Source organism: Vombatus ursinus, unplaced genomic scaffold (genome assembly GCF_900497805.2).
Source record: "Vombatus ursinus unplaced genomic scaffold, bare-nosed wombat genome assembly UNPS02014773.1, whole genome shotgun sequence".
Lineage (NCBI taxonomy): Eukaryota > Metazoa > Chordata > Mammalia > Diprotodontia > Vombatidae > Vombatus > Vombatus ursinus.
This window is the reverse complement of record NW_020954551.1, coordinates 33432327-33445788: the sequence shown is the minus strand read 5'-3', so window position 1 is coordinate 33445788 and position 13462 is coordinate 33432327. Positions and strand designations below refer to the sequence as shown.

Here is a 13462-nt window from a genome sequence, read left to right as displayed (position 1 = left end):
TCCCTTTCACTATGTTCCTAACATGTCAAAAGAGCAATCTAGGGTTCTGGGTCAAATACAGTCTGGCAAACCTAAACTGTTGCTTGATATTTTTCTTTTGGGGAGAAATTTTCTTAAGATTGGCATATTAACAGTCAAGCTTGGAGATGAAGGGATGGGTTAGAGTCAGTATAAACACTGCCAGGTAAAACAAATGAGGAAATAGCACAAAATATCTATGAATAATTGCTTGTTTCATGCTTTAACTTCATTCAGTAAAGCATTCTTTTGTACCATCTCCTCAAAAGAAAAGAAAAAAGATTGGCTTAACAGAAGAAAAAGGATGAGAATTTGATAATAGCAGCCAATTATTTTTAATTTTAAGTATTTAATGGAAATTCAGCTAATAATCAAATCTCTCCATGTGGACTTCCAATGGAGATCCTATCTCATTTTGAAGCACCGAGAGAAGAGAAGCAAATTTCCATTTTTTCTTCCATAAAAATTGTCCTAGATCATATGACTCATATTCCCCAAACAAGTGAACCATAATATATCGGCTGGGCCACTCTCATTCTAAATTATAGTCTCCTACTGTGAGTGAAATGAGGGACTGGGATGTCTAAACTCAAATCCTGTACTTCTCTGCCACTGAGAAATTTGTGTGCTCCCTAATCTTGCCCTCAATCAATCAATCAACAAGCATTTAAGTGCCTACATAGTAAATTTAGTACTATGCTAGGTGATGGAGACAAAAAGACCAAAAACAAACAAACAAACAAACAAAAACAGTTCCTGTCACCTCGGGGCTTATGTTCTGTGGGAGAAACATGTATAATACAAAATAAATACAAAATATATACTAAGAAAGCACAAAGTAATTTTGGCAGACTGGGAGAAGCACTAGCAAATGAGGGAATTGGGGAAGGCCCCCTGTAGAAAGGGATGCTTGCGTTCTATAAAAAGTAATACAAGTAACAAAATTTTAGGTCATTAATAACCCATTTTTATTTGCAAAATCAGGCATTATAATTACTTGAGCTTTGTAAGTAAATGAGAGATTCCCAGTATGGAATACCAGACTCAATTTCTAGAAGCCACATTTCAAACATTTTAGAGATGCTTTGGACAGAAGGACAGGAACAGCTATATATAATACACTCTCCTCAACAGTTACACAGGAGATTTCACTGAGGTCACTGAAAAGGCATCTGCTAAGTAGCAATATGTCAATTTAAAGGACGGGAAAAAGGAAAACCAGCCAAGGGATTTTATTTGGCTCAGTCACCTTTATATTGACCAGCAGATGTGAAGTTCCAATAATCTCTTTGCCAGTGTCCTCTGAAGATCTGGAAAAAGTTGACAGACAAATAATTAGTATCGAAAGGAATGCCACTGGTGGATATAATACTGAACCAAGACAGTTCTTTCCAAGAAATAATATCTTTTATAGAATTTTGCTTAACTCCTCCTGGCTCTCCATTCCAGACCCACTAACACCCTGTCCTCATGCCCAATTCAGCTACAGCTATCTTCTCAACTCCTCACTGTGACAACCTTGACAAAGCCTGGCACAAACTAAGAAGAAGGAAAGGAAATGGTCTTATTTTAACTAAGAGAAGATCAATTACTGCACCCTCTCAATGGCTTGTCTATTAACATGTTCTTTAAGTTTGAATCCTTAGTTTCATTTCTATTTCCCAGGTTACCCTTCCTTTCATTTATCATATACTATGGAAGTTTCCTTTGCCTCATACCCTCTTCTAAAACCCAGGTGTTTTTCTATGATCAAGTCACTCAGAATTGACAAAAAGGACATATCAACTACTATTAACACATCTGCCCACCCCATCTCCCTCTACCATATTTTATCTTGCCTAACTGCAGAAGGGAGAGTGACAGAAGGCAGACCCCTGTCATGGAGAAGTCCCTTGAAACTTATGATGAGTTTGTTGCTGTCTTGGTACTGGAATCAGGGTCAAAATAAGGCATCTACCAAAAGAAAAAAAAAAAGAAAAAAGAAAAAGAATGAAAGAAAGAAAAGCAGGTGACTAGGGCTTTTAGAGAAAATAATTGATTCTTCCTTTCAGAATCAAAATTGGCTCACTTTTCAGTAAACCAAAGCCCTCTAAAGAAGTGTTTTCCCACATAATCTGCCATATTTAACACTAGTCAGAATCATCACAATAATACCTGAGCTCAGATACAGCATATTAAAGAGGTCTTCGCCAGATTTCAATGATCATGCATTACAGATGAAATATATTTTATTTCTATTTATAGATTTCCTAATCTTAAAATTGGGCAGACGCAGTATACCTTAAAAATAACTATTGCCGAGAGGATAAAAAGTATGAGAATATCAAAAGCATAAGTATCCTCAGAATTGCCAAAAATAAATAAGAAATTTTAAAAAAATAAGCAAAAAAAAAAAAAATACAGGGAAAAGTATTAACAGTTCAATCAGAAGGGTGTCAAAATCTCAAAATACAAAGGCTGAAACATTTATTTTGATGGTTATAGGTAGAATAGGTATAAGAGAAGTAATGTACTGAAGCAGAAAAATGAAAATTACCGGAGGAAATAGTATTCTTTATGAGTGATAAGCAATAAAAGAAGAATAAACGACAGAGAAAAGGAGAGAGAAAGGGAGTGTATGTGTATATAGTAAGGGTAACATGGCTGTAGCAGAATCTGAACTTCTCATCAGCATCACTACTCCCAGAAGAATCCATCAGAATCCACATGGAGCCACAGGCAGTTGTCTGATCCGGCTGTAGAACCAGCACATCTCTTAGGACTGAACACTCTCGAGGAGTCATCATACTGGGGAAGGCAGTTATAAAGAACAGGCCAGAAAATGTTGATAGTTGCCCCTGTCCTTTAGAACAGGATTCTTCCTTATTGGCTAACAGCCTCTGCTACTGTCATTCTGACATGACTTACTGAATGTACAAAACTCATGATCTTTCTGGCCACTCCCAGAGAAAACAAACAAAAAGTGTTATAAGAGCAATTCCAACAGAGATTTCAGAGAAAGAAATTGCATCAGCCAGGTGAGCCGGAAGCAGCTGGGAGACAGAGTCCAGTGAAGAGCCAATCCAATGAAAGAAATTCAGAACAACTGTGCTTCAGTAATGCTGTGAAGAGGACTGGCAGGAAGAGGAGAGCCGCTTCAGAAAAAGAACAGGCCTCATCTGCTTCAGACTGTCTTTGTACCGGGGCTGCGGACCTTGGCCATTCTCCCAGAGATGATGCAATCCTGATGAACAAGATCTGCTGCCAGAGAAACAATTGTTAACAGCCTATGCAGACAGCAACTCAGCCAAGGAGCTATCTCTGATCAACTCTCTCCATAAACCACTTCAAAATGTAATACATATGCCCCCATAGCTCCAAATGTCTATCAACTCCATTCTCCTTTAAGAAAGAGCAAAATACATATTAGCTCGCATAGCTGTGTACATGCATTCCAGACAGAGACATAAGCTCCCACAACAGCTCTGGGTCACCACTTTACACCCTCCCTTTTAATTCTACCTATCCCAAAATATCATCCAACTAGACACATACTTCTGAAACTCTCAGAAAAAAAAAATCTTAATCTGGGAACCTTACAGATCTTGATTTATTCTCTTTTAAAATAAGAAAAAATAACCAGTGTAAAGAGAATATTTTTAACTTTATGAAAATAGAAAAGGAACTGAGTGAAGCATTTATTCTCTCACATTCACTTACCTTCCTCACTTCTACTAAAAAGAGAGGAGGAGGGAGGAAGCAGTTGCCTTTCTTTTTGTACTATGGGATCCTGTGAAATGCATGGCTGCCTTCTAATATCTCAAAGCCAAAATAAATAATCTCACTCAAATTCATTCATCTTGGAGATATAAGTATACATTTAGCCCAATATCCATGCCTTTATACTTAAAAAACTGAACAATCAGATCTGATTTTGAAAATGACAGACTGGAATGCCACAGAATTTTTTAAAATTAATTAAGGTAATTATAGTCCTCTTAAAAAGGGTACATTTCAGAAAGGTTTTCAGAATGATATCTGAAACAAAAAGGGGATTCTGGATAACTTATTTAACCAGAATCTCCAGAGCAACTTGTGCTAATGAAGATTTTACTAGTCATTTAGATTGAATATATGTTAGCAATGCACTCATCTATACTTAATTTTCCCCCTTTTGATTGACTATGTAAAGTATAATGAGCTGATGGAGTGAAGGAAACATTACACAAAAATATTTGTGATTACTATGCCCTCATGATTTTTGCATCACAGATAATCTTAAAATGCATTAAATGTATGAAGATAAACATACATACTGTCAGCACTATACACTTATCTCTATTTCTAAATGCAAATTTTTTGATGTTGCCGGTCATTCAAGGTTTTTTACTATTTGCAGTAACCCTGCTTTTCTATTCCCTAGATGTACTCCATAATCTAGTTAAATTGTATTACTTACTCTCTGGCCTTGGAACAAGCTTTATTTTCTGACCTCCATGCCAGGAATTCCCTATTCCTGAAATTTTAACTTGCTGAATTTTTACCTATCCTTTAACGTCCAACTCAAATGCAACCTCTCCTCTGTGAATCACTCACTGTTAGTCACAATTTCCAAGCTTAACAGCATTGTTTTACATTTCTCTAGTTCAGTTATATACTACTGTGCATTATAGTTGTCTTATAGAATCCCTACTTCTCAAAATTTGGCTTAAGTGCCACCTTTAACAGGAAAGCTATCTAATAATTCCCCTACTCCCCACTGGCTAGGGCTCCTCTGTCCAGAAATTATTTTGTATATACAGTGTCCCAAAAAGTCTTGGGACACTGTATTTTTATTTGATTTTCCATTCACATATTGTTTCCCCTCAATAAAAAATAAGCTTGATCGCAGAACTGGAAATTTCAATTTTATCTCTGTGTCTCTCCTAGGGCAGTGCCTGGCACACAGTACGCACCTCATAAATATTTTTTGAAAGAATCTCTGGCTTTTCTTATCCCCTAGAAAATTCTACGGGGAAAGGGATTCTTTGTTTTAAATACTCTCTTAATACTCAACAACTAGTACTATACTTTGCACACAGGTGGTACTCCTAATTGCTTTGGTCTCCTGCTTTTATGGAATCAAGACTTAGTTGGAAAGTCCAATTCTGTCTCATGTAAATACTTTAGTTATCTGATTCTAAGATGGGAAGCTCCCAGAAGGTATAAGCTATGTTCAAACAGTATTCTTGGAACAGTGCCATGTTTTTGCTATTATAGGAAGACTAGTATTAATGTAAACAGGATTTAGATGGTTCTTGGTCCTTTCAGCATGGTCAAAAACAGGCAACTCTCCTTATCACCTGCCAAAGGACTATAAATGTTGTTTTTAATACCGTTCTTCCTCACTCAGAATTTTATAGTAGTCTTTGAGGTGACAGTAAAAAGAGGTAGGAGGAGACAAGATGGGGACAAGGATATGGGAAGATCGAGAAAAAACAAAAGAAGGGAAACTAGGTGCTAGATAATAGGTTACTTTAGGAACATATGATAATTTTTTTTTAAACAAAGGATAGTAGAATAGAGGAGATGGATTATAGAAAATGAGAGACTTTCAAGGAGAACAAGGAAAGACAAGCATTACCTGAAACCAGGGAAAGTTTAGTAACAAGCTTAGATGAGGTGAGTCAGAATGGATCTAAAGTAAATGGGGAAAGTAAGTATAGGTAGAAGTAAAATCAATAAAATGAAATGTGTGTAAGCATTGCGCTAAGCACCAGAAACACAAATACAAACAGGAAAGACCTCAAGAAGCTGACATTCTAACAGGAAAGAAAACACATACACAGAAGCAAGAGTCAGAAGGGGGTAGAAGGTATCGTGCATGGCAGAAGCTACTTTCAAAGTGGCGTGGTTTGGTGATGGCTGAGAAATAGCATGGGGAGCCCTGGACTATGTTAGATAACATGAAAGCTCACCAATCAGAGCCTAGTTCTCAGTGGTGGGAAAAAGATAGATTAAATACTAAAAGGATCAGAATACTGTACCTTTAAGTATAAGCTGTGACAGGCAGTGCTTTTATTTTTGTTTTTATTCATAAAGCAAAGAAAGAAACAGAATGAAAAGTTTTATTTCTAAGTAAAATCATAATAAAATTTTTGTGTCAATTTATGTGCCTGGTCCTACTAGTGTTAAAATGGGCTGGGGGGAAAGAACTGAGTAAATTTAAGTGACTTGCAGCCACAGTCCAGAAGCTTTGCTCATACTCCTTTTTCCCATTCCCTACCTCATTTTTCTCTGTCTCCACTAACTTATCTCTCTCTACTGCCTTGTCTGTATCTCATTTTCTCTCCAGTGGCTACCCAAATTTGGTACAATAAGCTTAGTAAAATGAAGTAAAAAAACAAAACAAAACAAAACAAAAAAAAACAAAGCTTCTAAGCTGCCCAGGAATAGTTGGAATAATTTCAGCTTAAAAAAAAGTCTAATTTTAGTTTAGTTACTATCACCTTTCCCAAGAAAGGTTTTTATCAGAAGCAAACCTAAATGTCAAAACACACAGGTAATGAATAAGAAAAAAAAATCATAGATAATTTGTAAGATGGATTAGAAAAATCCCTAAATAATGTTGATAGGAAGGGGAAAAAAACATTTTATTTAAAATCCTTTGAAAAATAACAAGTATGTTGGCTACTAACCCATAAGACAAACCATTGATTATCCCTGATTCCTGAATATTTGTTTGGAAATGAGTAAATTTGATTAATATTACATTTAGGTAACAACCTTGAGGAATTTATATTTTTATTTATTTAACAAAACGACATTAACTCTACCAAGATAGTCATTCTACCTCAGCCTCTGACTTTCCAACTCAGGTAAAAACCTTGAGGAATTTATATTTTTATTTATTTAACAAAATGACATTAACCCTACAAAGATAATCATTCTACCTCAGCCTCTGACCTTCCAACTCAAATAAGGCCCAATAAATGAGAGGTAACCTCCTACTGATTAAGCTATGCAACTACACAGGTAACAAAACTCCTAGTGCCTTCTCACTTTTAGTTGCCCACACCTTCATTTTCTTCCTGTCACTTTGTCCCATGGAAGTGGGCTCTGAGGGATTTAACAGATAACACTCGTTGAGCATGTCTTCAAATCTAACAAGAAACCACTAGATTTTCAAACATATACCTTTATTTTTTTAACAGCTACAGCTCCAAGTCAAAATTCATTGTCAAGCTCCTCTCCCCTCCCTAAAGTTACTACTCCACAAGCAAATATCTTTCTTGATTTTTTGCTACCTTTAGTCAACAAATATTTATTGAACACCACCACTGTCAACATTTACAGTGCTATGTGTTAAGGAATAAGAAATGAGGCAGGAAAGAGTAATTCTTGCCATATTAAAGGGAATTTCCCTCCTACTTACATAGTTTTACTTCTAAGGGGGTTTGTATATTCCAAATGTGCCTATAAATAAATACATATAAAAATGGTGTAAAATTGGTGCATTTGTTGTTTTTTTTCCCCCAACAACAAAGACAAAACTACACTTCAATATTCTTAAGTTAAATTCTCAGGAAACACATACATTACCAATAATGCAGCACAGACTCCTTTCTTAACCCCCTGAAAAGATTTTACTGGGGATTTTGTGAAGTCAAGAGACAGCTTATAATATACACAATAGTAAGAACACAAATCAATAACCCGACTATAGAGATTCTATCTCACCTGACAGACCAAGGAGCAGCAACCAACGATACACTGCAGGAGCAGAAAAAGAATTCAAAATTTACCAACGTGACATTCATTGAACAATGAATGCTTCAACACTTTTGAGAAAAAGAAAGCTAACTTTCTCTCTAAGTCTTTAGGTTGACAAGTGAGTCTACTATGTCTTCTATTTCCAGACTCCCTTAGGCACAACACTGTAACTCTTAAGAAGCCTCTCCCAATATTCAACTTCAAAATAATTCTAATAATCTCCACTTTATAATTTCTAATGACCCTGTATCATCCTTTCAAGACCACTGATTCTCTTGTTATTGGGGAGAACAATCTCATAGGCTAGTTAGATACAAACAGCTTTTTTAATCTCTGCAGTCTGGAGTCTGCAAAATAAAGCGGACAAAAGCAACCTTCTAGAACCAAAGCCTTTTCTCCAGCTGTCCCAGGAGAATTGTTTTTCTTTTACCACATTCCTTTAATTAAACTAATATGTACCAAATCCTAAATATTCTCTTTCTGAAGTGGAAGAAAAACACACCACAAAACAAATGATGTTATCCACCTATAATCTAGTTGGCTGCTGAAAGATTCTAGATGAAAACTGTAGGTAAATTATCTGAAAAACTTGGAATTTCAATTCCAAACAAGTTCTGTAAGCACTGGTGGAGCAGCTCTGCCTTAAAAGAATCTAATATGATATCTTAACCTTCAGTTACTTGAGGACAAAGAAATAACATCATTAAAAAAAAATCCATAAAAGGTTTGTCTGTACTATTTCCCAGCTCAATTTTTCAATTCAGTTTTACACATACACATGTTCCTATTATGTGTGCAGAATGTTGTTTAATGAGGGATAAGGACAGAATCATTGGGTTAATCTATGCCATACCCACTGCTCTGACAAACCAACCAGCATAAACTAAATTTGCACATTTACTATCAGACATTTTAGTTTTTGCTTTGTGGACACTGAAGGAGTACCTAGTCAATCAAGAACTTATATATCAATATATACAATCAAAGACAATTCTTGTCAATTCTTCCTTTGATTTATCTCCTACATTATTCCCCCTCCATCCTTTCTACAAACACAGGAAGGCCCTTTCCCATTCTAAATCTATAACCTTCTGTTTCTATTCCAAGTTCCTAACTCTACCCTTTTCCAGTTTTTGTAGTCTCCAATCCATTTTGCATTCTGCTTCCAGCTTGAAGCCCTAAACAGTACTTAGTTCAGTTGTTTTTCAGTAGTGTCTGACTCTTCATGACCCTCTTTGGGTTTTCTCAGCAAAGATATTGGAATGGTTTGCCATTTCCTTCTCTAGCTCATTTTACAGATGAGGAAACTGAGACAAACAAGATCAGATGACTTGCCCAGAGTCACACAGCTAGGAGGTGTCTGAGTCTGGATTTGAACTCAAGAAGTCTTCCAGACTCTAGCAGCCCTAAAGAATACCAGATAAATCCAAACGTCTCCACCCTATCACAGTTCTTTCATTAACTAGACTATCCATATCTCTCACTACTTCCTCCTGGCCTTTGTTCCTCCTATCCCTGTCTCTGACCAATCCCAATCCTACTTTCTTCCAGGCTAGGTCAAGACTTACTTCCTCCATAAAATCTTTAGAAACTAATCTAACTCATATTTCTCCCCTTTATTCTGAATATATCTGCAAGTCAAACAAATAAATATCACAAATGACAACTATAAGGTAATAACTAATTTCTCCTTACATGGTGATCAATTGCTTTCCTCTCTACCGAGATCTCAGAAGAATAGGGCTTTGATTGTAGCAAAGGAACCCAGTAATAAGGGATAATGTCCAGAAACTAGGAGGGAAATAGGGGCTGTTAAATACTAAAAATATTTTACTGAAAATCTTCTCTGTAAAGTTTTAGTAGACACTTGTTTGCCAAGAAATCTTATCTATTCTACCAAATATATATTTATACTAATTAAGTAAATCATTCCTAGTATTATAATCATATATTAGCATATGTAAAATGTCAACAAAATTGTGTGGAAAAAAAGCTTCATATTGTGCTTTAATATAGGTGCTTAAGCACCAGCCATGTCCATGAGTTAAGACTATAATTTAACGTTTCAGCCTGGGCAAAATTTTTGCATCTTTAATTCTTATAGATCATTTGCAGTCCAATATCCAATACCATGAGGAAACTGAGGTCAAGACATGTAAAGTGACTTAATTAATTCATGGCAAAAGTGAGACTAGAACTCAGATTTTCTGACTCCTAGCTTATTACTCTTTTCATTAAAATATATAAGCATCAATACATTGATCAAATTATATATTTTATACTTAATGAACAAGTGAACAAAAGTAAAAAATGGCACAAATCTAATTTTTATACAAACACAATCATTCACTACATAATTCCTCTTAACACTAAAAGGACTAGGCGATTCAACTAATGCAATTTTTTGGGAGGACAATCAGGGTTAAGTGATTTGCCCAGGGTCCCACAGCTATTAAGTGTCTGAGGCCAAATTTGAACTCGGGTCCTCCTGACTCCAGAGTTGATGTTCTGATGTGCTACCTAGCTGCCCCAACTAATGCAATTTAAAAAATAATTTTATTTTGATCTCTCCTTTCTGTGTAAATATACTTTAAACACAAATAAGCACAAGCAGATATTATTTTAGTCTAAAACAAAAATTTTCATCCTATTATATTTTCTTTGCCTTACGAATGAAGAAAAAAATGCACTTTAGCAGACTGTTCCTTTGAGGTATTCTTAAACCCCAGGGCTGTTGTAAAAACAAACAAAGAAACAAAAAAAAACTCCCAACAAACTTAATACCATTTTGAGTGAATAACATTCAGCAAAAACTAAGGTGGTACTTCCATTTTATTTTTTATTGGTCAGCTCTAGCACACTGTGATTTGAGGTCCACATTATGAACTTAGAAACTTAAAGAATAAAAATGACCAAAGTACAGGAATTGGCATTTTACACTAGAAGAACCAGAATTTTAAAATACTTTGAAGGACCAATTTGGGTCAGTTGACATAGTGCATTTTTAAAAGTTCATAACACAAAGAAAATAAAGATAGGACAAACATTTTTATTTCAAATTAAAAAGCACAGTATCTGCTTGCAATTATTTGTATTTAAAGTGTGTTTACACAGGAACAATTATAGTGAATTAACAGTAAAATTTAAAATTTTTTTTGTCAATTGATGCATCTGGTCCTTCTGGTGTTAAAATAACCGAAACAAAGTAGGTACCCATCAACTGGGTAATAATAAACTGGTACACGAATGCAATACATTATCACTGAGTCAAAAGCAAAGACGAAAACGAATTCAGAGAAATATGGGAACTTTTATGAACTTATATAAAGTGAAGCATTACCAAAACACTCCTGTATGTTACAACAACTAAAACAAGGTAAAGTCTAACCCTACCCCTAACTCAGTGTAATGATAACCAAGCTTGGCCCTGAAGAGATAAGATGAAAATACTTCCCTGCTTCTATGCAGAGGTGAGGGACTGTGGTTATGGAATAGCATAGCATGTACTGTTGATACAGTTAATATGTTTATTAATTTTACTAAATTGCTCCCCCCCCATAATAAGGGACAGCTTTCTGAGTGTGTGGGGAAGGGATGTATCTGGAAATGAAGATGATGTTGGAAAAAAAAAACAACACATCAGAAAGAGTCATGTACTATGACCTCTGGATTGCAGTTCATTTTGCAATTGTGTTTTTCTACCCAGAGAATACATTATGTGGACTCCTACCATACCTGAATGTTCCTATTTATCAAGGACATCCTGAATTTGAATCCTTTTTCCTAGCCTCATATAGCTCTCTACTATCCCATTCACCACCCACCTTGACTAATTAACCTTCTTAACTTCCATCTATGACAAACCTATTTGATCTTCCTTTCTCTCTCTTCCACTGTTTTCTCTGGAAAGACTTTTATTGTTAACAAACTGCTCTACAAATTAGCCTTCCAAACCTTGTAATTGCTTTGTAGATATATTTATTCATGTGCTCATGCTGCTTCCCCAACAACAGAATATAGGCTCCTTGATGGTGGTACCTGTTCTTTGTGTAAGCTAGGCTGGTGAACTAATGCCTGTGGACCAAATCCAGTTGCTGCCTGTTTTTGTATGGCCCACAAGCTAAGGATGGTTTTTACACTGTTAAACTGTATTTTAAAATGTAAAAAGAATTCTTAGCTCAGAGGCTATACAAAAACAGATGGTGGCCCCCAGACCATGGCTTGTTGAGCCCTATGCTTAGAAAAGTGTGTAGGCACCAAGTAAATTCCTGAATTGAATTATCCCTCAGATAGAATTGATGAACTCATAAAGATTCCCTTTAGTCTACGATATCATTAATAACACCAGGTCCAAGAGTAAACCTTTGCAAACCACCAAAGGGTGGTTTAATCACCATTAATCACTGAAATACCTAAGTAGGATCCTCCAATAAGAAGCTAATGTATATCCACTAATTCAGTCTGGGTAGTGTTAACATTTGTGCAAACTCTGTAACTAAACTGGGTAACAACTTAGTAGAGGTGTCAAAATTGGAACCTGGAAATAGATGAGCTGTAAATCTAAGTACGAAAGAAAAAAACAACTTCGGGGGGATGTAATGAGTTCATGGCAAGTATGATGTCCCCTATGGCAAATCACCACTTTCAATACCTTCAACACCTTCAACTGTGGTAGTAGCAGAGGAAAAAGAAGCAGAGTGACACAAACAATTTCATTTTCTTAAACAATCTAAGATGAAGTGTTATTTTTCCTGACTGTACCAAATCAAGAACTGTCATCAATTTTTCCAGACTAGAAGCTGAACCTAACAACTTTTTTCAATGTTTGCTATTACTGTGACCAGAATAATTTTTCTTACACATGGATCTGGTCAGGTGAAACCTGTTCTTTAAAATCTCCAGTGGTTCTTAGACCCTGAGTAAAGTTCAAATTCCTCTGGCACTCAAGGCCCTCCACAATCTGTTGCTAACCTTTCTAATTGTCTTGAACTTGCAAAGTTGGTTTTTGGAACCCAAGGGTAAGACTACATTTCATAAATTTCATCTTATGAAATTAGGCCCAATGTTGTAGCCAGTGGATACTTTCATCCAATATGTTAGCGATCTCTCACAGCTCTGTGACATCTGTAAATTTGACAAGAATCCTATTCATGTCTTTATCCAAGTGACAGATAGCAATGTTAAATGACATGAGTCATATAGATTCCACTACAGTCCCCTTTCCAAGCTGAAACTGAATCATTAAAGACTCCATCGTCACTAACTCTCTTCTTTGGAAGCTTTAGTAGGCCACTCAAAGAAAAAACTTTCCACTTTAATCTCTTATGTGAAGGTTTATAAATTGTTTTTGCTTCTTGTGCCATCAATCCAGGACATACTCAAAATCTGTACACATAAAAAGTTAGAAATATTACGTAATAATAATGGCAGCAAACAATATTTAATTGTAAGAGTTAGTTTTTTCCCATTACATTTATAAAAAGTGAGAATTACTTTAGGTCATTTGGCAACTTTGAGATATCCCATTATTGACTTTTACCATTTTCATAAATTATTTTCTTTTGGGGGAAAAACCCAACTCTTTTTAACTTATCAAGCAGTCTTGAACATTTGTGAGTTTATTAAGGGATTACTAGAATAGCAAAGTGCCTCAGGCACTAGTTTTCAGGAGCTTAGTTCCATTACTTACGTGTTCTTCCTATTTTTCCCTAAA

General features: G+C 35.7%; 1 protein-coding gene across 8 annotated transcripts in view; it reads right to left on the bottom strand.

Annotated features, from left to right (window-relative positions):
* SETD5 (SET domain containing 5) overlaps window positions 1-13462 on the bottom strand; it is a 74742-nt gene that overhangs the window by 46069 nt on the left and 15211 nt on the right. For 2 of the 8 annotated variants that reach the window (XM_027864056.1, XM_027864061.1), the window contains exon 1: window positions 1268-1604. The exons of 1 other annotated variant lie outside the window; for it this stretch is intronic. The gene's annotated coding sequence lies outside the window, so the exon portion shown is untranslated. Of the gene's footprint in view, window positions 1-1267; window positions 1830-13462 lie in introns of those variants that run through there. 5 more of the 8 variants (XM_027864053.1, XM_027864057.1, XM_027864058.1 and 2 more) reach the window with 5 other exon arrangements.